The sequence below is a fragment of the Anser anser genome (genome assembly GCF_964211835.1).
Source record: "Anser anser genome assembly, chromosome: 3".
Taxonomy (NCBI): Eukaryota; Metazoa; Chordata; class Aves; order Anseriformes; family Anatidae; genus Anser; species Anser anser.
The window spans coordinates 115090664-115116744 of NC_139722.1; the positions used below are offsets into that span (position 1 = coordinate 115090664).

Consider the following 26081-nt stretch of genomic DNA (forward strand, 5'->3'; position numbering starts at 1 on the left):
TCTTGCCAGCCTCTTGGCAATACTTCAGAGCTATAGCTATTTTGAGTAATGGAGCTTGGAAGTGGAAAAAGGCTTTGTGGCAAACCTAGCATATGCATTTCTGAGAAACACATTCGGTTCCTATATGGTTATTTTTGTGTAATTTGACAGGAAAATTCGAACATCGAGGAGAACATGTTCAGGTGAGTCAGATTACAGCTCGCACGTGTATTTGCACCCAAAAGTTACACAATTGCATGAGTAACTGAGTGCAGAAATGTTTTCTGATTTCTGCTTACAACAGCTTAGGTATAAAATCTGTGCTATTTATGAGTTTATAAGGAGAACAGAAATGTTTGTTAGCTACTGAATCATTGAAAATGTTATACCTGCCAGAAGGCAGAAGATTCCTTGAGAATCCAGTGCTGATTAGCGTTGATGAAATACAGGAAATACAGTGAAATATATCTTTCAAAAATTGACACTCATATGTTTTGGCATTTGGAGCAATGTTGTCGGTTTGGATCTTGCATTGATTGATCACCCATTAGTTGGATTTTGATGTGTGTAGTTTCTGGAGCTTTACTATTTTGCGTTCTTTGACAGTTTTACTGATCACCATAATTTTAGTCTCCTTATCTTTCTATCTTGATTGATTAATTTTCTTCTCATATATGCTCATCCTAATCTCTGAGCAACCATGCCGCTTCTGGAAGGGGCACACAATTTCCTAAAGAAACACCAGGGAGTTGTTTCTGTGTGTGTCAAGTGAAAGTGCATTGCAGGAAAAGGCACCGTCTTTCAACAAAGTTTGTTTTTAAGCTTGGAATAATCAGGATTTGAATGTTATTAAAGTAACATTTTTTGCAAAAAGGAACTGGATTTATAAAAATGAACTAACTCTTCAGCCAGACCCGTTATGAATTGCAAAAGCAGCTGGGAGATTTGGCCCAAGAATCAAGTTTTTTTTTTTCTTTTTTTTCTTCATCAGAGTTTGTAATAGATTTGGAGGGTTATAACATTTATTTCTTATTTCTGTGAGTTTCAGTCCAGGCCTTGGAAAAACCCATCTGACAGTGAGTTTGTTTGTATATTTTAAATTTTTTCCTAAGTGTGCTAGGTTCATTAGCAAGCCTCGGAAAAGGCACGCTTTGTTAGCGCTAATATGGAAAACAAGATACTAAGGGCTCAAAGCTGTCTTCAGAATATAAATAAGCATACCTTCCTTTGGACCAGGTTTTGACCACAGTTATACTGGAACCCTTGTTTCTGGGAGAGTTTGCTAGGAAATGCTGTTCCTTCAAAAAATTTCCTAACAGTGGTCGTGAAGCTGATGCCTACAAGATAGGCAGCGCCGTGCAGAGTGACTGCAGTGCACCCGAAATAGCTGCCTCGTGCCGTACAGCCTAACAGGACCTCGCTTACTGCTGGTGGGACATGCTGCCCAGCAGATGTGGTGCTGCAGGAGCAGGGACACAGGGCTGTCCCAGGTCCTGCTCAGTGCCAGGAGAACACCTGTGCTTCCTCTCTGAGCCCTCGTGCCAGCCAGCAGCAAGCAGGCACAGGGAGCAAATAGTCCCTGGAAGAGCTTCCTATACCTGTGGATGAAGGGAGGCAAGGCCTTTTTCCTTGCCTTACGTGGAGCAGCTTGGTTGTGCTTTAGCCTCAGAAGAGCAGCACAGAGCCCTGTACCGCCATGCGCAACAGAGGGGCAGTGACAGCTCAGCGCTGGTTACACTTGGTGCTTCACCCAGTAGTAACTACCCAACACCATGTGAATGCTATAGGATCCCCTCTAGTGTGGTGCCCAAACAAGAAGGCGCTGCTTAAAATTATGTTTCAATGACTTAAGCAATAAAATGATCTGTGACATTGCATGAAGCAGTCATCTCTACCTGAGTATCTTTTTTTATGATTTTTTAATTAAAAGATTGGATTTGAGAATTGTTTATGTATTCAATGCCTGTGCAAGTACCACTTATCCTGTTGGCACAGGGTGGATGTGTCTTCATTAATCACAATTTGTACTTCCCTGTTAAGCCAAAGTCATTCCTATTCACTGCTGAGCCTTTTGGTGATCACTTAATTCCAAAAGCCCAGCTGTTAAATAAAAACAGAGACCGCTTCAGTCAAGGCTTAAGCCAAGCTTATGGTAGCACTAGAGAACATAAAGAGAGCGGAGCTGCAACAGTGCTGGAGAAGGTGGGGTATCCTGATTTGCTGCTTGAGGAAAATCCAGTTTCTTGAGGCAGGGTAGAAAACTTTTCATTCGGAACGTGCTCTGGAGCTCGAGTCTTCTCAAGCTGTTTTAGGTACTTGGTTCTTCAGCTAATCCCTAAATGAGTGCCTGCATGAATCTGAGCGTGGCACCAGGCAGCACCTTCTCTGATTGCTGAAATATTTAAAGCTGCTGCAGTACCATGTGGCAAACTCTGTAACAACATCTCATGATACACTGTTCCAGCTGTAAGTAGGATTTACTGTATTCTGTCTGCGATAGCGGAAACATTTTCATCTTTACAGAATGCTTATTTTTGCAGGGTTCATCAGCTTTCCCCATTACACTTTATCTGAAATCACATTTTGTGGAATCATTTAGTTGAAGTGGAGATAACAATATTATGTGATATTAAAGGACAGCTAGAGAAATGTGAACCACCCCAGGTAATCTGTGTTGTGCATGTGTCCTTAGCAACTTTAAATGGTCCAAAATGGTGCCTTTTAATATTTTTTACAGTGTCTACTTTGTGCTGCAAAATTGCATTTAGCTTGCTACAGCTGCATATCAACTTTTAAATCTTCATGAGCACATGGTTTTTTTTGGAGTTTTCATTTCAGGATTAAATGTTGTGTCTCACCTTGCGGTACTGCAGAAGTGTACAGCTTACCGTTTGGTGGTGTTTCCTAGAAGTGCAATCCTCTTTGAACTGGAGGAGGTTGCAGGAGAGCACTACTTCCCCGCATACAGACAGCTCTGAAGTTGCAGGAGTGCAGGTCTTTTAGCAGTGCAATTAAACAAACTTGTTGGATGCCTCCCTAACGCTCCAGGATCAGCAGAATTTGCCTCTGCGTTCTTTGCTGAAGAGAGAAAATCCTCTTTGGCTGGAACTAAAACAAAGGGGACTCTTCTAAGAGTACAAGGAACATACGTAGCTAAGTGCACAGATAGTAGAAGGAATGCTCTGCCCAAACATTTTGGGTGCCGTCTGTGTATTTGATTAAACCTTTCACTTGTCAGCAAAGCTCCTCCTGAATGCATGTGCAGCAAGTCACTCCTTGCTCCTGGGCTTTACAATCTCAGAGAACAGCCTCCCTCACTGGATTCGTATGCACTACTACATCTTAAGTTGGTTAATCCAAAACCAACATGTCTGGAGCAAGCAAATTCCTGAGTTAACTGTCAGTTCTGTCTTCAGCTCTCTGTGGCATACACGGCTGCTAGCCTTCACTGAGCACTTGTGTCTTTGTTTTCATGTGTTTTCTGTGTGAGATGAAGTGTCATTCTTCCTATATTTTTAATTGGTCAATTTGTATTCAGGGAAATTACACAATTTCCCCAAAAAGAAGAGGTGTTCACATCCATGTTGGAAGAGGTCTGTGTTGTCAGTCACAGGCGAGGCTTCTTCCTCATTTAGTTTGCTCCAAGAAGGTTTTAAAACTCTTTTTATAAGAGAAAATAACATTTCTTGTACTTAGAGGCTAAACTATTTGATTCTGAATTGGTATTTATCTGAAGAAGTTCTTTTTGTGTTCTTGAAAATCTTAGCCAGAGTCAGATAACTAAGAAGGCTGGACTGGGACCTCTCATTACACATTAATTATTACTACTGTAATTGTTCCTTCTACAGAAGTCATGAAAAGCGATCTCCTATAATGACCTCCTAACTAAAGCCACATTCCTTTGCAGAAACCAGTGTGCAGTAATTATTTCTTAAATGCTCTGATTGCTTCTCTAATCCATATTTAATGAATACGTAGCGGTGGAAGATATCAGCAGATGCAGACGGCAGTACTGTTTGTACACCAATGTACCTTAGTTGGTGTCTGGGCAGCGGCAGCGCTCCACAGCAACAGGGAGAGGGAACGACAAGGTGGCACCAACAACTAGCAAAAGGGCAGAGGACCAATGGCCATTGTGCCATGGCAATGTCCCATGTGCTGGCTGCAAGCTGAGCCAGAGCTCAAGTGGATGTCAGCGGAGCACAACCAGTCCTGCTGTGCCAGGACAGCTCGGAAGGACGGCACCAACATCCCCCTTTGTTTCTCAGGTCATTGGGGTCCGCTGAAGACATCTCCCAGGAAAACCTTTAGGTGAATTTCCTGACTCTGCTCATTAATGTTATGCTAGTTTTATTTTCTTCGTCTTCTTTCACTAATCACGAAGTAATTGAATTAGCTGAAAAGAAGGATAAGATAAATTAGCTAAGAAGAATTAAATGTGTGCACCTGAGGTCAGCAAGCTCCTAGGAAATTCAAGGTGAGAACTGGCTGGACAATAAATGAGATTTAGCAGGAGGATACCAAGTTTGCTGGAGAACCAAGGGATAGAAATGCATATGACAAAGTACCCGTGAAAACCTGGAGGCTTCTGAAAAGTCTGGGCAATTCCTCTGTTTTAAGATGAGAGAGCAAAGGGCTGCACTCACATTCTTTCCAACTGTTTTGTTTAATCAAGGGAACTTCCCTGAAAGTTAACTTTTCATCCTTGTGTGAATAGGCTTTGCCAGATAGATATTTTTCCTTCTGTATTCATATTAAGGTAGTAAATTGTCTGTCCCTCTGTTCACTTGCTAGCTTTTATTTTTTTCATGGTTGCTCTGTAATTTAAGTTCATCTTTCATGAAAACCATATGTTGGATTAAAGACAGGGTATTATTTTCATGCATTGTAATACACCCTATTACCTCTTCCATTATAGCGCCATGTAAAAGTAATTATTATTCCATGTGTCACTGTGAATACATTTAAGATTCTTTAGGTCTTCTCTAGCAGGAGCTGATTTCCATTCTCGATTAACTGCTCTCATTCTTTTCTAGATGTCAAAATTAGCCAAGTATAAATATTTTATAAAAAAGATTTTTTAGAAATGTGAAAAATTCATATTAAAAATGATTTTAAATTGAGTTAGATTACAATTCACAAAAAATAGTAAGCTAATTACAGTAATTTATTTTAAACATGAAGAAACCTAAATAAACATAACTAAGTAGTAATATAAAGAAAATAAATTCCAGTCTTAAACAATAATGCTGTAAAACAGACAAAAGAAGCAGTTTATACATCTGCATTTTCCTTGACAGCTACACTTACTCTTTTGGACAAAGGTTGAAACTAGTTGGCTTTTAAGAATTTATGAATTTATTTTGTGCAGCCACGTTAAACTGGCTGTATTAACGCCATAGAAAGACTTCATTTGATAACTTTGTTAATACTCTCTTTCCACCAAACCTCAGCTGTAGCTGTATTAAATAAAAATACAGAAAATGGTATGGTAACCTCACCATCTGCTATACAGCTTTGGTTTTTGTTCTGGAGTTCGAGTTGAAATACATTACTTGAAATTGTGGGTTAAGTCGCTGAAATTAGATGGGACCCCTGCAGCCTAATCCATAGGAACCAGCCAATTCTTTTGAGTTTTCTGTGTTTGATTAGTTGTACTGTAATTAAAGAAATTACCAATAGTCTTCTGTCTGGATGTGATTAACTCACCAAGTGCTCATACCTATATTCTTTCAGCATCTCCAAATAATTTAAGGCCTCATTTATGTTCCTTAATAAGGAAACAAATGAAAATCGTCAACAGCCCTAATACTGCGGCTTGTGTTACAAGCTGTTCTGTATTGTGCCTCGGTGATGCCTGTTCAATTGTTTCTGATTAAGCTGCATTTTAATTAAAGAACTAGAATGTTATTTGTATAAATGAGAACGTGCTTCTCAGTACAGCCATTGAACCCGGAGAGGAAGAAATCAGATAAAGATGAGCCATGGAAGCAAACGGGTTCCTCTGTGCTGGCCCTGCACATGCATGGAGCTGCGGCTGTGACTGCCTGAAGTGTGGCTGGATTTCTCCTGGGCTCTCTAGAATCGGTTTTCATTCAGTGAGGTATAAAAAGGAAAAAACAGAGAAACAAACAAGCAAACAAAAACCTTAAATAAATAAATCAAGAAACTTTTTTTTTTTTGACTTTTTGATGATGATAACCTTTTATATATATATATATAAAGGCAAATTGAGGTGTTTTGATAGATTTGCAAACTAAATGAGCAACAAGTTACAAATTTGTGCTTATGTGGGATCTCATTGGAAAGAACAGATTCACAGACTGTCCCCCCAGCAAGGTGCTCCCTGCGCAGAGAGCTAACTTCTGCAGGTGCAGCAGGGGGGAGTCCGCGGGGATCAGGAGAAGCAGGCGCTGATCCCCGGCCATTTGCTGCTGCTCTCTGGGGCCGGGCTGAACCCTGGAGCTCTGTCCTGCGCCTGCCAGGACACGCTTGTCCTCTGCTCCAGGCCAGGTGCACAAATTCAGCCGGGACATTGCTTCTGCCATCCCACTGCCCCTGGGCTCTGTGCTGCTCTCCAGGCCTCATGTTTTCTTCCTAACGGTGAGCAGCAGAAGGGGTCGGAGGAAAAAACAAATGAGTTTTCTCTCTGCGATGGGCAGCACCTGGGGGGATAATGCATGAGTGCAGCTGCAGCTCTGCTTGGTCCCTGCCGAGTGCTGGCTTTCAGCAGCAGCCTGCGCCCTGCTGAGATAACACAACAGCAACGTCACAACACATTGTATTAAAAATAATCTAATTTTCTCCTGAAGAGGGCAGAGAAGGGCTCATGGAAAGGGGCAAATGAAGAAGGGCTGATTAGATGTTTTTGTTTCATCTGTCAGATATGTTCTGGGAATATTCCTGCATGTTTTCACAGTAAATGAATTTCTGTATAGGCCTGGATCTTGAGCTGTGCCCAGCACATTATCGAGGAGATGTAGGTCCCCTGTGATCCTGACACTCCTACAGTCTATCATTTAACTGTTTTTACCTGTAAAACGAGGATAAAAGTAAGTTAACCTTTTGTAACGTGTGCATTATTGCTCTTTGCTTGAAACAAGCAGTGTGGTGCCTCACGTGTCAAAATGCAAGGGACAAATGACATGAAATTTCATGGTTTTCTGAAGCATTCTGCACTATTTTGGATGTGAGCACAAAGCGCTTGTGTGTCAATTCTAGAAAATATTTCAGAAACAGATGAGAGTCTTATAAGTAGGTTTGGATTATGCTTCCTATTAGCTCCTAAAATATCTATTAAAATAGGTGCTGGGGTTTTTATTTGCCAGAGCTTTAATATTTGATCTCAGCATTTTATATATTATACGTATATATTTGATCTCAGAATTTTTCCATGCACAAACCCTATTCTGTCTCACCAAAAAACTAATTGGTAAGAAAATCACCCATCCGTGGAGAGCAGCAGTGTTTTCTTGGGACTTGATAGATCACACTGTCCACGTTTCCTTGGCTCCTCCACAACCACGTGCTGCAATGTTGCTTGCACCAGAATTTGTGTTATTCTGGAATATGATATATAGTAACAGGCTTTTACAGTAAATAGAATTTATGGCTTCATTTGCTGCAGCATGCAAATCAAAGTTCTGTCTAGTATTGTACAGAAAAAGCTGTTCATGCAGCATTTGTCATTAGCTGTTGATTGTCCTCAGGCTGTAAAAATAAGCAAGAGATTAGCAAATAATTAAAATCGTGTTGGAAGTGATACTGTCTTGTACAAGATACCACATTATGCATCTCCCCTTAGTATTGCAATAATCGAAGGTTTGGTAGGCTTGAGGAGCTGCTGTAAGAAACGCTGGGCTCCCATAAGGCTCTCAGAGCATTTGTTATTTGTCAGGGGTTTGTTACTTGCTGTGGTTTTGAGCATCTGAGGAGTGAATAGAATAGAGATGCTGTGGAATTACCATGAATGTTGTTTGGCTCCAAAGCCAGTGAAATGTCAAAACTGGAAAAGCTGTGGTGTGGTCGGCACTGCTGAGCATCTTCCCTGACCTCCCAATGGCACCCAGAGCCCCCAGTGCTGGAAAGTGAAAAAAGGAGCACGAAAAGCAAGGTAGGGGAGTTTGCCTGCTTGGATCCCAGGTGAGGCTGCATTTGAGAGCCTGTGCCAAAACCTGTCAGTTCACAGCAAGATGGTCAAGGCTCCCTGTGGCTGAGCAGGGCAGAGAGTCTAAAGTCCAGAACAACTGGTGACTTGTCCTCACTCCCACAAAACGGCGTGGCGAAACTGGAAACTGAAGAACCCCTGCCTGCAAAATGAGCTTCTCGTCGTCTTATTTTCTCTAATTCATCTGTTTTGGTTGTAAATTCTCAGGAGGCAGAAGCTGTCTCTTACCATGAGTTACTCAGTACTTAGAACAGCATGTCTTCATCATGGCTGGTACTTCTAAGAATTATAGTTTTTCCAAACAAATACGCATCACGGAGAAATAATAACACTCATCCTTCTTGAATGTCCTATCCAACATCACAGGGATTAAGTGGAAATAGAGAATAAAACTACTTTTCTGCTTCTAAAAATAATTCTTCTGGGTCATGTGGAAAATCATTGTGGAGGTTATTTGTGGGAGTTCAAATGTTCAGTTGTTCTGCTGTACTTTTTCTAGGAATTACTGCATGGCAGAGTGTCAGCCTCCAAAATTCTCAAAAAGCTCATGAAAAGAACTGCTGTGTTTCCTTTGGAAAAACTGGATGGCAGCGTAAGAAAAAAAAAAGTGTTAGAATGTGTTACAGCTTTACTGGGATTTGGAAAGATAATAGCGAGTTTAGGATGTACCTATTGGTGTCACAATTCAAACTGGACAAGGAATTTGCTCGGGGGTAGAGCTCATTATTCTGAACATGTTGTGACCCACTGCGAGGACAGGGGTACTGCTCAGCAGTGGAAACGTGTCAGTGGAAAATCATGAGGTTTTCTTTGCAAAACAATGACATTTCTTGAAGGTTAGTAGTGTGCAGTAAAGAAGGTTGATGAGATGACTGTTGGATCGCCTTCAAAGCTGAGGGAGGACTATTTGAAGTGCTTGGCCAAGGGGGCACAGCCACAAGTGAGTGTTTGTACGAGCCCTGGTGACAGTAGCAACCTGCAAAGCTTGATCAGAAAAGGTGGCTTTCCTGAAAGCAGCTGGCACAGCCACGATGCTGAAATAGCAAGACTGCTGACCAGCAATTCCTGTGCTCTTTACTGTTTGCCAAAATTTATTTTTTTTTTTTTATAGCCAGTGGCTGAAAAAGGAAAAAATACAAGAAAACAGTGCTGGCCCAGTGCAGAGCAAGTCGTTTCCTGGTATTAAAACAGTTGTCAAACTGCTGTAAGCATTGCAGTTTGCAATTCTTTCTTTTGAATAAAAGGAAGTCAGAACTGATTGCACACCAGATAGGTTACCTCTGTGTAGGCCCAGACTTTTAAAGGTTACCTTGCTCTTTTTAGCAGGTAGGTCAGTGTATATATGTTTAATTATAATTTAAAAAAATAAATAATCACGATGGGAGCTTATATCTCTTTTTAATGTGTTTTTCAGCACAAAATGTCTTTCTGAATTAAAGGTAGCAGTTGTGTCATACATGGGAATGTCCCGGTAACAAGAAAGGGAGGTACGGGGATGGTAAATTTAGGAAGTGGGAAATCACATAGACATTTTTCATTTTCTCCAGTTCCATCCTGCCTGCTGTCACTGGCATGCATTAATAGAAATGGGGGGGGGGGGGGAGGGGAAGTGGTTCTGCAGCCTGTACATTGCATTGTTTGCCATCTACATGCATTGAAGAGAAAACTCTGACATCATGTAAACATCTTCATGTCAAATAAGGAGGAAATGTCACCTGTCAATGCTCACTGAGTTTCAAAACTAACATTTATTTCATGTTCCCCTACCATGTGGTTTACAAAGGTGAGGAAGGAGGACACCATAGTACTGCTCATTTGTAGAAAAATCTGTTCTACTAAGATGGGAGTGATCTCAGCCTGCAATTCTAAATCTAATTCTTAATATCCGTAAACTTCAGGAGCCCATTAACATTCCTCCTCCTCTGCCATGGCAGCAGACTGAGAAGATGCTGACATGCTGCTTGTCACTTCCTGGAGAAGGATGGGGCACGGGCAGCCAGTAGCTGAAACAGAGAAATCTGAACAACCCAAAAACTGCCTCTTTGGCCTTAATTAATTTACGTGGCTCTAATTTGTAGTCTGCCTTAATACACGTTTAGCAACAAGATTTGCAAAGCTGAAAAAGCTTTTGCGCTATAAAATAGCTTTCTAACATGATATCAAAACCCGATAATAAATGTAACACCCTGGGAGGCAGAGGTCTGGGTCGGAGGAAAGATGACTTAGTTCTAAGTAAAACTAAATGCTGAAGGGACTTTGGCATAGTAAAACCGCTGCAGGCAGGGGAAAATTAGGTCTTTACTGAAGAAATAAGGGGGAAAAAAAAGAGTTTTACTACTGGCTCCTAACCTTATTGGCTTCTCAAATGTATATAGGGAGCGGAGAATAATTACTGAGTAATTTGTAGTGAGAGTTGGCTGCGCTCTGTTGCGCTAGATGTATGTGCTGCCTTTGGGTCAGCACCCGCAGCCAGAGCTCCCTTCGTGCTGCTGCTGCTCAGGATGCTGCTCGGGGCGGCCGGTTGCAGATGCCCTGCACTGAGATGGGCCCAGCCCTGCTGGAGGAGCTCTGGAAACTCGGGCAACCTCACACGTGGGCCTGTCGGGGCCTTGGGCTGCACGCTGGAAATTCTTGTTTCCATGAGCAGTTTAAGTCCGGTGGAAAACTCCCACTGACTTTGCTGGGATTATCCATTTGTGGAAAGTTATTCGGAGGGAAGTGCATTCCTTTGTAAAACGGCTGGCAAGAAGTCTGGGCAACACTTCGGCTCAGTCCTGGCGTATTATTTTTGTTGGGCTGGATTCGTTCTGTGCCTCGCGCAAGGGGACTGTGCTCCATAACTAGAGCTTGCACTTTCCATTTTAGTCTAATGAAGGTAATATTGAAAAAAGAAAGCACAACTTGAGCGCCTAAGTGTTTTCAGATATCGGACCCCTTGAGCTCTGTGAGGTTTGTGTCTTTCAGCAGCTGTCTGCAGAGATCAGAGCGCAATTCTGCCTGAACAGTGCAGACCCAGCGTGACCTATCTTTTGTCAGGGCCTTGGGACTCCCAAGCGAGGAAAGTCGCATTGTAAATAGAAAGTGAAATTAGGGACAATGTTTGTCATTCCTTTTCTGAGCGTCACTATAATTTATATGCTTTTGTATCTTTAAGCCTTACATTTCTATTTATACTTATTTTGTGATCTCACTCATCTATGTATTTTCAAAAACACTTCAATATTTAATTGGAAGGTAAAGGAGACAAGTCCCCATGGTAGCTTGTTTAAAGAGCATGTTATCTGCTGTCTGGCCAACGTGTTTTCTGTGGTGCTTCAAGACGAAAGAATCCTGCGCTGCATTTAAATGTAGGAGTTTGTTAGTAACAACGCCTTTCTTCCTGGGGTTATTTAAAATGAGAGCCTACGTTTCTCACATCCTACTGTTGTCTGAAATACAAAATCCTGTCCTATATTGCTATGCCAGAAAATGTTAGCGGATAAAGTGCAGAGCAGGTCACAGTATTTCTAATTCAGATTAATGACCCCATTCAGCTTGTCTCCTTAGCAGGAAATTAGAAAGTGCTGGGAAGGAGAAAATAGTGATTCATAATGCGTGACTCTTTGTATTGGCAGTTGCACTCATTAAAAGCTAAGATACTGTTTTGATATAAAATAATTGAGTCTGACTTATTTATGGGGTATGGCTGTCTCGGTTTGTAGAGATTCCCTGGAAGACTGCTGGCTCAGTGCCCAGGGGAGGAAGAAGAGGCGAGTGATGCCCATCAGCCCGGACAGGCGAGGTGTGCACCTGCCTTCTCCTGTGGCAGAACTGACCGTTGCTGCTCTTCTCGGAGAGCCTAAAAGGGCAAACACCTTCTTCTTCAGGAAGGTTGTGAGCAGTCAAGGAAAAGGCAATGGCAAACCGCCTAGGAGAGCAGCTTGCATTTATTACATAATTTGGTAAGTGCAGTTATGTTTGAGTGCAGTGGTTGCAGCTTGGAGATCATGGTATGACTCGTCGTGGCTCCTGGCCTCTCTGGACCAGGCTGTCTGCGGAGGCTGGGTACAAAAGAGGTCAGGTTGTGCATTCTGGGTGCCTCTTTCAGCCAGAGTCCGGGGTACGGCTATGCACCCAGCTCTGCTCCCCAGCCTGCCCTTGATAAGGGGCAGCCAGCCTTTTATTCCTGAACAGGCTAAATGAATTTGGATGCAAAAGAAAGTAAAACTTTGGCTGGAGAAAGGGTCCCAGTTCAAGAGTGTTTAAACTGAAGAGTGGGAGGGTAATATTCCTATATATATTGTGTGGCCATGCAGTAGGAAGGAGCTCTGTGAGCGTGTGGCAGTACAGCGGTTGTGCAGCTTCTTCGTTCTCCCTCTCTCCTCCAACCCTTGTGCAGGGCAGGAAGGCGGCTTTGGGGTGTTTTTCTTTTCCCTGCAGTTGATGCTGGTGACACACTTTGGCAAAATGCACAGTGCTCCTGAAGTTCCCGTCAGTTTGTGACGTTTCCCCCCCCCACAAATCCATGTAAAAGCCTGCGTGAGAGAGGAAGCAGCGCTTCTCAAGGGCGTTCCCACTGGCAACAATGGTGCTATGCTGAATTTTTAGGGCTCTCCAATGGTTTTCAGATACTTCTTTCCTCCTTCACTCAATGGTAGGGCTGCTATGGGGCTCCAGGAGCAGGGGGGACCTTACCCAAGTGAATTTTCTTGGCAACAGCAAAAGAAAAATCCACTCCAAAGAACTCAAATATTTGGTCTGCTAAAATTTCCCAAACCTCTTGGTTCTGTTTGTGCTATGATCTGCAGCTTGCATTGGGAGTTCAATAACTTTGCAGTGACTGCAGCAATCCCACTAGCCCAGTCAATTACCTTGCTCTCCTTTTAAAGGTTTTTGACAAATGAACTTCCTTCTATGCCCACCCTTATTTCTGTTTTTTTTGGTGGTTGTGTGTGTGTGTGTTTTGTTGTTGTTGGGTTTTGTTTTTTCAGGCAGCAGTTCAGCAATCAAGGAAGTAAGACTTGACTCTTTGTTCAAACACACAGTCTACCCCTGCTGCGAGAGCTCTGCCATTGGGCTAGGGAGAGAGCAGAGCTTTTGCCTTGGGTAGGTGAGGTTCCTGCTGGTCGCAGGGAATGTTTAAATGGTCCTGAGAAGGAAGGACCAAACCCTTCAGTCCCCAGGGAAAGCTGGAGCTCCCTGGTATTAGGATTTTTCTCCTGCATTTGAGTTCGTTTGCCTAGCCAGTGGCGTAGCTCCGGTTCCGGGCAGGTGTCAGTTTGAAAGATGGCAGGAAAGATAAATGCTTGTAGCAAGGTCTGATACGTTCTGCAAATCCTTAACCAGCAGGCTCTGTGTACGTCAGCACTACCTCTGGCCATGGTCTGCAGGAAAAGGACGGTCAGGACTATTATTCTGTGCCCAGGTCACTTCGTGCCTGTTCCTTTGGAAATGTGCATTGGAGTGAGATCCAACATGCAGAAAAGGGACTTTGGGGTCAAAGGGGACCAAGACGTGTGAAATGTCAGCGTGTAGGAGGTTAGGTGTGTCAAAGACTAGGGTGCAAATGATCTTGGGTTTTCAGATTTTCCACATTGGTATTGTGTATTATATACATTCTGCTGAAATCCTGTATTCAGGGTCTTTTTTTATTTTATTTTTTATTCCGGGTTCGGCTTGCAGTCTTTAAGAAGTGTAGTTACTAGGTGCTAAGAGGTGGCACTGCTCACAGCTTAGTGTTGCCTTGATTGAAACACCGAGGTCAAAGGCCAGCAGAAGCCAAAGGTCTCTGCAAGCTAACCATATGCAAGGGCTCGCTGAGCTCTTCTCCCTCTGTGTCATGAAGACAAATGGCATTTTTTAAAATTCTCCCAGTGAACTAGCATTCATTTTCTGGCGTCTCTTCCTTCTTTATTGCTTCCTAATGAGCTTCATTCCCATCACCTCTAGCCTCCTGCTTTTGAGTCTGCATTTACACCCATGCATAGAAGAGTAGCAAATTGAACAAATTAATTAAGTTGGCCTGTCTAATGAAATGGGCTTGGGTGACTCCTGGGTTTTCTCCTCTTGCTTTTTAAAGAAATCTTCCATATATCTTTGATGGCTTTTTCTGTCTGTAGGCTTGGCAGGAATACCGAATTCTCTTTGTGTGGTGTCTCAGGTTTAACTGAGAACATTTCCTTCTCTGTGTATATTTTTATACATACACACACATACATATAGACACACACACATATTTTTACTCTTTATTTGTGTATTTATGGCGGTCGTTTTACTTGCTTGTTTATTTTTTTAGCAGTGGAATTTTCATGAAAGTGCTTTTCAGGAGCTATTTGGAGTAACAGCCATTACTGACGGGGGAATCCGTGCTGTTCCAGTCCACAGCGCTTCCTCTCAGCCCAGGACTCATTGGGGTCTGTTTTCTCTGCTGTTCTTCCCATGCTGCTTTGTTTGCAATTTGTGCTCTCTGGGACAGATCAGCTGATTCACAATCAAGTGTTCGCTAGATTTTCTGTGTTATTTTATTACTATTTTACCCGTTAAAAGCTTGTGTTGGAGCTGGCACCTAACAGTGCCTTCTGAAATGAAATGTTCCTGTTGAAAACTGCACCCAGATACAGTCATGCTTATGCTGCCTTTTTTTTTTTCCTAACAGTATCACTTAGCACTGGAGGAAGGCAGCTGTCTTAGACTGTACAATTCTACTAATTTCACTGAAGTATGGGCAAACTGAGGATCTGCCCCACACTTGGTTTTGTTCCTCAGTCTCCCAGCTTTACTCTTTACCTCAAGTGAGGATCTTGGCCTTTGTGCTGCAGGCTGCCTGTGTATAAAATGCATGCAGCACCTCCGTGTGTAAATTAATTATTACCCTTACTTTGCTTTGAGAGATTCTGAAAGTGTGAAGGAGCATGGCGAAACTGGGGAACTTACAAAGGGTAAGTGTGGATCTAAGAAAGGGCTCTTCCAGTCTTGCCCATTTCCTTGTATCAGCCGCTGTCTGTGAACGCCCGCTGCATGTGAAGCAGTCAGCATGATGAAGCTGTTCTTTTGTGTGATACCAGGTGTTACCATCAGGCAATCCAAGTTTACCCTTGGAGAAGACAAATAATGACAGCCATGCTTTTGTTTTGTATCAGTAATGCTTTTCATTCCTCCTAACGTGCCCTTTGCTGCATATCGCTGCTTTTTTAGGAGGGTTTTAAGCCTGGTTACAGATGAATAGCGCTAATGGCCTCCACCTGATTTTTACAAGATAGCTATTTAATCCAACATTTCTAAGTGCTGTTTCCTAACACAGTACTACTATTACCAGATGAAAGTGCTATGGATTCTTTCCAAGGAATATGTGAATAATTTTAAATTGCTCTGCTGAAAGTGCTTTTACCGAACCTTTTCCCCTTCCTGTCTGCGCTCTGTTTTCACTTTGAAGTAATGAATACATATAGTCCTTTGGTGTCTAGATAGTTACCTTGACCATTTCCTTCCTTTCTATTCCACAGCTCATCACTTCATTATACCTGAAAAATAGCGATGCTCCTGTGAAGTGAAGGTTATATATATATAAAACACAGGGATATCATTCTGTACTGGTTAGAGATAGTACCTGAAACTTCAGTAATGGTTAATGGAAGATCTAAAATGTCGGACATTGAATTACCAACGGGAATCTGAGTCTGATTCAGCTTTCAGTGTTTGTACTCTGTTAACTTTGGTAGAGTCATTACATGATGAGCAGTATCAATTTTAAACTCATCCTTCTGCACATCTTTAATTCACTGCCCAGAAGTGTCCAAGAGGAACAGTCCAAAATTTTGTTCCTGCTTCTTCTATCACACAGTTTATCCTGCAGTATTTCACTGTTCTGCAACTCAGAAATGTGCTGCTATGAATTCTTTCACACACTTGATGCAGTCCAGTCCAGATGATGGGTTTATTTCAGTCTCTGGATGTGAAAATTGATAGAATAAACTCAGAAGGAACTGGGGAGATCGAGAATAAAGCAAAAGCCAGCAACTGGGAGAGCATACTAAGAGAAAGAGGTTCTCAAAAGCTCTTTCAACTACATCTTCTCCCTAGTCTTGCTGTTTTTCATATGCTGTTGGTATCTTTATGTGTTCTTACTACCCCAATGATAGAAAGGACATAAATGACTCTTTGGGGGAGACTTGGGATGCAAGAAAGTGCTGCTGAAGTCGTGGGCTGGATCAGTGTTCCTAACGATGTCAGCCTTTGGGAGTAGGACATGCTACTTGAAAAGCTGCAGTGGCATTTTCATTTTTTTTTCCTTTTAATTAGAGATCAGAAATACATTGTGTTGAGAGGAACAGCAAGGGTAATCTGACCTCTAGGCGTGGTTTTGGACAGTTTGAGTAGTCCTTCGGTGGTCAGGGTCACTGGCTACAGCTTTCACAGTTTCAGGATCCTTCTTCCTGGCTGGAATTTCCCATAGACAAGGCAAGAAGAATTCAGATTATGTCAGAGGGACAAGAATTTTTGTGAACAGTGAGGATCTGCATGCCTCAGATTATTGCAGTCCTGACAGAAGAGCTGTCTCTGCAGAGGTGGAGGACTAAATTGGACAGGTTCCAATTGTACAGTTTAAAGAACCTGAACATAAAATACAGATTAAAAGATTAATTTTTTTTTAATGCCCCCAAACCATTTTCTGTAAACTAGAGTTCTTGCAATTTTTTCCATTTTGAAATGGGCCAGAAGTGTCTGTCAGGCTGACAGAGCTGTTGCTGCTTATGCTTATGGCTTGATTTTTTTTTCTGGAGAAGGGAGAGCACAGAGGTACCATTGCAAGCCTGCTCACGCTGCCCCAGCAGCGTGCCTCTACTCTGCCATGTGGGCATCACTGTTGGGAATTCGACTGACAATTTTCACATGAACTCAAGAACTGGCACTAGGGCTGGTTATGGGAAGCACCTGAGACCATCTCCTGAGATCAAGGCTACCTCGTAACAGGAATGGAGGTGCAATAACTTGTTTAAAGCTGTGCACCAGGAGTAATGGGCCTGGGAATTACCCTAGGCCAGTGCCTTAATTGCTGACTGATTCAGCCTCTTTGTGATGCCGCTTCTTCATTGTGCCTTCTGGTCTAGAAACAGAGGGGTCTAGACCACAGAAAGAGGCATAAGTGCAACAAAACCTGCTAAATTTGGTTTCCACATACCTGTCGTGCTCTATAGGAGAAGCAGGTCTCTTGCTTGTGCCTTGGAATACTTCGGGAAGGGGTTTTCAGGGTAGCATTACAGCTTTATAGTGAGTGATCTATTTGTTTTGGTCTGAAAGATCTCTTCATATATTTAGGAAGAAGCCAAATAAGGGGAAAAACAAGAGGTTGAAAGGAATGCAAAATGTATATTTGCTTTGTCAGTTTTCTTCCGGAAAAAAAAACATGAGAACTACATGCTCCGCATGTTTGACATTGGTTCACTTTATGGGAATTGGCACAGCAGAGAATATGTATTTATAGGGACATATTAACACAAAATCTGCTTCACACAGACTACTGATTTAGATGTCTAATTTAGGAGCACAGGCTCTCTCTGTAGTCACTGTAGCCTACATTAATGTCTCAGAATTAGCCCTGAAAGGATGTACCTTTCTTCATTGAGTTCAGAGTCACCTGAGGCTCCTAATTTAGGCATGGAAGTCTCATGCCCAACCTCGAAGTCAGGAAACTCATACAGCGTTGCGGGAGTGGAACCTCCTCGCTCAGAGTAAGTTGCTGGGAGAACTGGGACAAAGCAGAGTAGCTGTTTTAGAGAGGGCTGTTAGTCCATGGTGTGTCCCAGCTGGACGTGCCCTGTTCCTGGGGGACAGCGTGGTGGAGCCACACCTCGTCTCCTCACCCCCTTGATGGTGGGAAGGCAGCGGATGGGCACGGGGAGGCCTTGCTGCCGCTCAGAGGCCGGGCTGCCCGGTGCCTGTGGCAGGCTGGCTGTCTCTGCCAGCCCAGGTGCCGAGCCCTGCTGGTTGGGTTCCTCAGCCCACGAGAAGCCCGGGAGCGGCCAAGGCCACTTGGCCTTCCACTCAGGAACTGCTTTCTGCTCACAGGCAGCGAGCTCCTCAGGAGACCGCTGCTTTGTTCGAGTCAAGTGTGTCTGACAGAAAGGGTGATCCTCCCGGGCTGGATGTAGCCAGATGGACGTGCCTCAGTGACTTCAGGGCAGGGGCATTGTATATAACCATGCCTGAGATCCCTCTTTCCTCAGTGACTGAGAAGGAGCTCCCTGCCGCCAAGCCCGCCGAGCTTGCTTGACTTCAGGTGGCAGGGCATGCAGCAGCAGAAAGTGCCTGCAAGTACATGCATTCACTAGCTACCATGGGTGGTACCTGAAGGAAGACGTGGAGAGAGTGGAGATGATTAAAGTGAGGACCGAGGGGGCCTGTGAGCCTCCAGCCTCTACATCTGCCTCTGCCAAGGGCTCTTCCTTTGACCCTGCACAAATTCCAAGCTCTTGCTCAGCCTCCACCTCTTTGCGAGGAGCGTGATTTTATTTACAGGAGGTGATGTCACGAGAGTGTTGTGAGGGGATGTGACTCAGTGTTTGTATAATGCTTTGAAGATGAAGAGTGCTAAGTATTGTTATTTGAGATGGCAACAAAATAAAACAAAATATGTTCGGTGCAGCTGTTCAAGCCAAATCCATTTTCAGTTAATCTTCCAAGCAGGAATTCGAAATCAAAGTAAAAAGCCTTGCCAACTGGAACTTTACAGCTTGATGGGAAAGTATGAAAGAGAATTAATTGGGTTTTAAATAGTTGTAACTGTATTGTGATGCAGCATGATCTGGAGCGCTCGTCTGCTGCTGGTTGCCAGTCGGTTTGGAACTGCAGATCGGGGCTTGCTCAGGGGAATGTTTTTTGCAGAGAAGAAAAATAGTTGGGCCATTGTGCATGGCACACTGTACAGACTGACAGGAACTGGCCCTGTGCTCCCTGAAAACGTGTGCTTTTTCCACTTTACACTGCTTTTTTTCCATAGTGCAAAACAGTGGAAGCAACAAAAATTGCCAAGTGCCGTCACAGAGCACCTAGGAGGGAATTGCCTCCCCTCCCAGAAAGTCTGGTCCCTGCTGCTGCCCCAGACTTGGATGGGGTTTATTGGTCAGCAGACACTGTTTGCTACTAGTGTGATGTAGGAGAACTTGCTCCCTGGCTTTGCCAGCCTCCTTACTCTTGGTGGTGGCCTTTAGCTTCTCTTGCCTCAGTTTTGGGAACACAGAAATTACGGTACCAAATCAAACCAACAGTTCAGCCTTCCAGAAGCATTCCTGAAACCCCATGAAGGACAGCAGTGCTTCAAAATTGCTTCTACCTCATTGCTGACGTTTTAAAATATGAGGGCAAAACCTGTTGTAAATATCTGCTTAATGCGCTGTTTCTATTAAATGGGCATAACAACACATTTGCTTCCCAGGAGAGCTGCTAAATCCAGATCGTTTGCAAAAGCCTTTCAACTCCTGTACTGAAATTAGCAAAGTTCCAGTCCTTTTAACTGCCAAAAACCTGCTTCTTATAAGGAAAAGTCAGCATGCACTGGATTTACATTTTTCACCTGATGTTCAAAGGGGCTTCAGCATGGCTCTCAGCCTCTTGTGTTTGGTGAGGTTTGTCAGTGTGTGGTGCCCTTATGAGAGGGTTATTTATTGCTTTCTCACTTTCACTGAATGCACTGTTTTCTAGCTAAACTGTACTGTTTGAATTTTCCTATTCTGCGCAGAGGTATGTCTTCAGATCCTATTTTTTGTTTTCTTAATACTTTTGAAGTTAGTTGTTCCTAAAATATGACTCAGTAAACATTTCAGCACTTTAATTTGGCTTAAATTTACACTTGAATATTGAAGTTCCAAAATAGTTTTATAAGCAAATAAAACAGATGATGGCTCTGGAAGCCTTTCTTTTCAATATCTTTCAGTTACGCTAAGCTATATACACAAGTAACTGCCTTATAAACAGCTTTATATTGCACTCTATTGCAAATCATTGGAACAACAGGCTGTAATGGGTTGCAAATGCCGTAACATTATGTGCCACAGTTTCTGCAGCCAGAATGAGCAAGATTGTTGGAAAGATACCATGTTGATAAAAGCAGGCATAAAGAAAATAACTTTAAATCTAAACTCACAAGTAATAGAACAAAGGAAAAATTACAAATATTTTTTTCTTCTCAGAAACAACTTGAGCCAACACAATTTTGTTTGCTGAAATGCTTTTTCTATCATATTCCAAGGAAAATTTTTATTTCCTTTAAAGCCACGTTTGCTGTGACAAAAATGCATCTTTGCATAAATCATTTTTGCTCACCTTTAGAAAGCAGATTCTCTCCAAGAATCAATTAATTAGCTGTCAGAGGAAAGTGCAGATCATACATTCACAAACAGTGGACAGAGCAGTGTTGAAACACCTGTGGCAAACATTCATTACTTGAGGTCTGGCAATATTAAAAGCATAGCACAGGGCTGATAGATTTTTCCCCTTCTGGAGAGAAACCTATGTAATCAGTCAGATGCTTATATTTTATTCTGAAGTGCAAATGTAATACAGCAATTGAAAAATATGTCCTGGAATCCTTATGCCCGGCAAACATTGGACTAGCTTTTCAGTTCCTGCTCCCTGAAGTGTTGAGTGCCATGGGTGTGTCTGACAATGCAGAGTGCTTGTCCCAGAGGGCTGATCTTGTGGCCTGCCCGCGCTCTAAATTTCCTTGCTTCAATGCAGAACCCCTTGGAGAGGGGACTTCCCTGGAGAACGCCTGTGCTGAGTGCTGCGAGAAGACCTTTCAGGGAATGGGTAGAGGATGAGCATGGCAGTGGCTGTGGTCTTGCTGGGGTCTGTCCAGTATGTTCTACCTTCGCTCTTCTGTCTGGGTCACATTGATACGTACATGTGTATATATACATGCATCTGCTCCCAACCACAAACCAGCACTGCCTTGATTTATGGCCATCATTTGGAGACTGACCGGAGTCCCCTGGGTCTCGAAACAGCCTGGAGGAGGTGGGTAAGGAGATCGCTGCCAGCTACAGCCACTGGGCAGAGGGCAGGGAACCCTGACGCTGGGGATGATTTTAAGGCATGGGTTTCTGCCCTGTGGGAATGGTTGTTCCTTAGGTATCCTGACGTAGATGGAGAGGCTCTATAAGCAGGGGAAAGTCCAAATGGAAAACTCGAGTAGCATCATCTGTGCTTTTCTGTTTTTCCCCAAACTCCACAAAATCTTATACTTTTGTATGAGTGCAGTAATCAGCTTGGGGAAAAACAGTCAATACTTGTTAGCTATTTCACAAAATCTTGATATCAAAAATCACAGATTCACAAAAAGGTATACATCTTTTCCAATTATTATCTCAAAAATACTGACTTTTCAAGTGCTTTGTGAAACTCATCCAGAAGCTCATGAGACCTGGTACCACATGGTTCAGCTTCTTATGCCCATTGAACAGAGACTCCCCTCACAAAACCCTCTCTGAAAAGTTTGGACAGAAAATAAAGCACTATTAACTGAGGGACATATGTGGTTCCTTTGTGTCAGCAGTGTTGTGGGTGTCAGCTGTGTGACAATTGTACAGTTTAATTAAGGCAGGGCACATCAATGTGTGCAGTTTTATTTGAGCTTGTTCTTCCTTGCAAGCCTAATGGACTTACTCAGCCCCACAAGCCTGAACAAGCCTATGGTACTTTTCCCAGCGGTCGTTGGCAGGGATCCCTGGATTTATAGACAATAAAATTGTCCAGTTCTAGAGAAATTGAGCTATTGTAAAGTACAATATTAGTAAAGTACAATAATTAGAGGGGCATTTTTTCTTCATATCTTCCTTTAAGGAAGGTGATGATTGGGGTACAAGGATGGCTCCCAGTCACGTTTCCAGGCACAAATGCTTTTGGAGAAGATGCGATGGACGTAATACACCAGTTCTGGCTTTCTTGGTGCTTACTTTATCAGCTGCTTTCAGGCTTATGGACTGTAACCAGAGGGACTGTGGACTTTTCTGAAAACATGCCCAAGTTCTTTGTTCAGCACAGAGTGAGAGCAGTAATTGTGAGGCCCAGTTTAATTTTATTTCATTTTGATTGCATTTGTGTGTGCTTGTGTGCTGTGTGCGTGTGTGTGAGAGAAAGAGGAAAGCCCAGTGGAAGTTTCCTGGGTGCTAGCCCTGATGGTTAGAGCAGCTATTGCAGATTCGGTATTTCTGTCTTTTCTGCCTCAGTCGTGACTCACTGCAGCCTGAGGCATTTCAGTTATCCTTACTGAGCCCATCTTTACAGGGATTCCCATCTGAAAAATAAGCCTAGTAGCAATGGCTCATAGCGATGCTGGGAGGGAACAATAAGGAATCGGAGCAGGGCTTCCATCCTGTTCAGATTTACAAATGTTTGCCTGAGTTTTCCACCTGTAAGTGATGCCTGAGGTGTCTCCCTCTGTCAAACACTACTGAAAGCCTCGTACGTTTAAGAATCACGTCAGCGATCCTCAAATTGCAGGCTGTTGGATGTATAAAATGCTGCTAGCAATAGCTGCACGCAGATAGAGGGCAACAGGGGAAGGAGGCCCTGTGAAATGGCAATTATTTTTGCGTGACCGCTGCCAGCAGCAGCCCGTTTTCGGTGCCAGGGTCACCAGCTCCGGCAGAGCTGCGGGCCAAGGGCTCGGCGTGGGCCGAGGGGCGCTGTGGCAGGGAGGCGGCGGCGCCATTTGCCCAGCCGGGCCCCGCGGGCCGGCGAAGCCGCAGGGCCTCAGGGAAGCCCCGGGCTCGGGCCGGGCGGTGAGGGCCGCGCTCCGCCGGGCCGCGGGCGCCACCTGCCGGCCGAGCCGCCCCGCCTGAGGGCAGCGCCGGCGGCGGGCGGGACGGGGCCCGGGGCTGCGGCCGTGGGGCAGGGCCGTGAGGAGAATCCCGCAGGAGAGGAGCAAACAGCGCTGCTCAGGCGGGGGCGCCGGCTGGGCCACGGTGTGGGGGAGCTTGGGAGATGTGGCTGCATGGTCCCTGCCCAGGTTTCAAGGTTCCTACAGGGAGAGGCGAGCTGCTGGCTTTTTTTCCGAGCAGGGAGAGGGGATGCAGCCCGTGGGCAACCCTGAGCTGTTGGTTGGGCTGGCCTGGGCTAGGTGTCCCCTCAGCCCCGTCCCCGAGGCTCTCTGGGTGCTGGGCACACCGATGGGCTCTCCCGGAGCCGTGCAATCTTCTCAGAGCCGCTCTCTCCTCATGGAGCACTCAGCGTGATGGGCTCCGTACTCGCATGCTCAGGTTGGTGCAAAAACAGGCAGATAAATCTGGGCCAGCATTTCGAATCAAAACCAGGCGCTGAGAACATTTATTTAGACTGTGTTTGACATAGGTAGATAAAAACGAGACAAGAGTATCGCTCTTGGGTTGTCAGTATCATCACATTTTATTTGCTTTTTTATTCTTGATTACTGCAGTGTCAGGGCAAACTCTGAGTAACTTCTAAAAATTTAAAGGAATAAATAAGTTTTATTCTTTAACAAATGTTCACTAAATAACAACTCGAAATTTACTAAACTGACTGAAGTCACTCCTCATGCAGTACCTCTCAAGGACAGATGAGGCTGCTCTGCAATTGTTTCTTTTATTTTGGGGAAGTGATAATAAGGGGACTGTGACCTCCTTGCTAAATATTTCCTGGGGACTCTCACAAGCTCTGTCTCTGTTCCAGTGATTCTTTAGGCTGCCTTCCCTGTGTATGAGGTGTGTGTGAGGGTCTGGGGAAGAGCAGTACCGTATCCTTGCAGCATGCAACCCAAAGTGCCTTCACTTCCCTCTGTTTTTAGAGGCTACTGGGAGAGGGCATCGCTAGGAAAGCTTGATTACATGAACGAAAAGCACTCAGCATACTACAGGGAATCGTGTCTACTCCTGTTGAAGTAGTTTCATTATTCGAGCAGCTTGTGTTATGTTATCTGCCCTGAATTCCTGGATGGCAGCATTAACCTCAGTGTATGTCCTCGACAGGGCAGTGTTTTGCAAGCCTTTCCTTTTGTTGCAGCCCTTGTGTAGTTTCCCTTGCTCGTCTCCTTCCAGACTGGCTTACTGTAAAGTGGAATAACATGGGACTGCTTACCCTACCTTTAGTTGGGGAACCTCTAGGTCGTGCTGCAGGTGGCCACCACTTTTACAGCCTGACACCAGCACTCTGTACTAGCGCTTCTGCGTTCAGCACTGGCTGCTACTTTGCTGCCATGGGCATGTCCAAACGTTGGTTTCTGTTTCTAAGGCACTGAATGGCCTGGAGGCTAGCTGCTTCAAGGACCGTCTCTTTCCCCCTCTTCTGCCAAAAAGTTTTTGCTTGCTGGAGATGCTCTTTCTGTTTTTACCATAACATTAAGCTTGTAGCTGTGAGGGTAGAACACCAACAGCTGAAATCCCTTGCCACACAACTGACTTGCAAGTTTGAAGTCTGGCCTTAATCTTCATAAGCAAAATCTTATTTAGGCTGCTTTACAATGTAATGCCATCATCAGATTTCTAGCTAATAACTTCCCAGAAGCAAAAAATAAATAGTAACAAAGCATATCCCTGAAGTGAGTTTTGGGTACAAAAGCCTGAGCCTGAGCATGTCTGTGTCTTTGTTCAGTGAGGAGATGAAAAGAACAGAATCAGCTTTTAGGATCAAAAATATATCTCCGTGTTCTACATGTAACACTTGGTATGAGACGATAGTATGTAATGTCATGAAGAACAGCACATCTGACACCATTTGTCTTAGAGCATTACCACAAGGAAAATCACTATCTCCAGTCAGAGCTGTTTTGTACCCTTATAAATCCAAAAGAAAATCAGGTAGTTCAGTGCAAGGCATTGTCCTGAGAAAGAGCATTTATTTGCAGCAGACCAAAATGTTTTTTTCCTCCAAGGGAACATATTGAATGAGCTATATTATTCTCTAGACAATGGACAAAAATATTCTTTATTATGAAAACTTTATGCTCTTTCATAAGCATTAATAATGGCAGGGGTATGTGGGTGGGAGAGCAGGTGGGTAGAAATTATAGATGGAAAAGCAAAATGGGATAGCTATGAAGCTGTAATTTTTTATGAAATATTTCTCCATATGATACTTCTTTCCTTCAGAACATTTTTATAAAAGAGAAATGCTTTGCATTTCCTGCAGTCCTCAGGTTTTTACTTCATCGTTTATTTATTTATTTAAGTGTAGTGCTACTGAAAGGCAATGGGAAGATGATGGTTTAGGAAAGCCTTCGTTTATCCAGATGATATATAGTACTAACAGCAATGGAAATTTCCTCGTGCTCTGGGCCAGTGCCTGCATCTTAGGCTCAGAACACTATTCCTCTCCAGTGCTCATTTATTCTCCAGCATCTCTCCCAAGCCTACTGAGATGGAACAAACTTGCTTGTTCTTCTGGTGTGTGTTCCCATGCTTTAGAAATTGGATGGTTTTCCCTCTTTACCTTCTTTGCAGGGCACAGAGCAATAATAGCAGCAGTGGTCACTGCATACCTGGATGGACTCACCTGAGCTCCTGGGGTGGGCTCCAGGTCAGAGTACCAGCAATCCTTCCGTCTTAGGTTTGCTTGGAAAATCCCATCATATCTGATTCCTACATTGTAGCAACCAAATATTTCAACTCTCAGTGTTCTGAGTGTTTTAACACTTTTCAGTAATTTCTTTAAAAAATATTACTAGTCCTTCCATTATGAATTATAAGTAATGACTTTTTTTTCTTTTTTTCTTATTATTTCAATGCCTTTACTTCACTACTGCTATTATGAACCATCTTACAGATAGTGGTAAAAGTTTAATACCATCCCACTACTGAGATTTACCAGGGAGAATTTCCAATCAGGGTCCAGAAAACTTTATTAACACTGAATCAACACAGTTCTGCTTTCTACAGTGTGTACAGAAACACTTTCCTGAGGTGTTCAGTTGCATTTTGATTGAAACTTGTATTTGTAGTTATATACA

At 43.5% G+C, this 26081-nt stretch overlaps 1 protein-coding gene across 10 annotated transcripts in view; it reads left to right on the forward strand.

Annotated features, from left to right (window-relative positions):
* The window catches only part of CCDC85A (coiled-coil domain containing 85A), a 217413-nt gene that overhangs the window by 102884 nt on the left and 88448 nt on the right, over positions 1-26081 (forward strand). Inside the window, exon 1 of one of the 10 annotated variants that reach the window (XM_083832373.1) lies at positions 23007-23379. The exons of the other annotated variants lie outside the window; for them this stretch is intronic. The gene's annotated coding sequence lies outside the window, so the exon portion shown is untranslated. Of the gene's footprint in view, positions 1-23006; positions 23380-26081 lie in introns of those variants that run through there. 10 annotated transcript variants of the gene reach the window in all.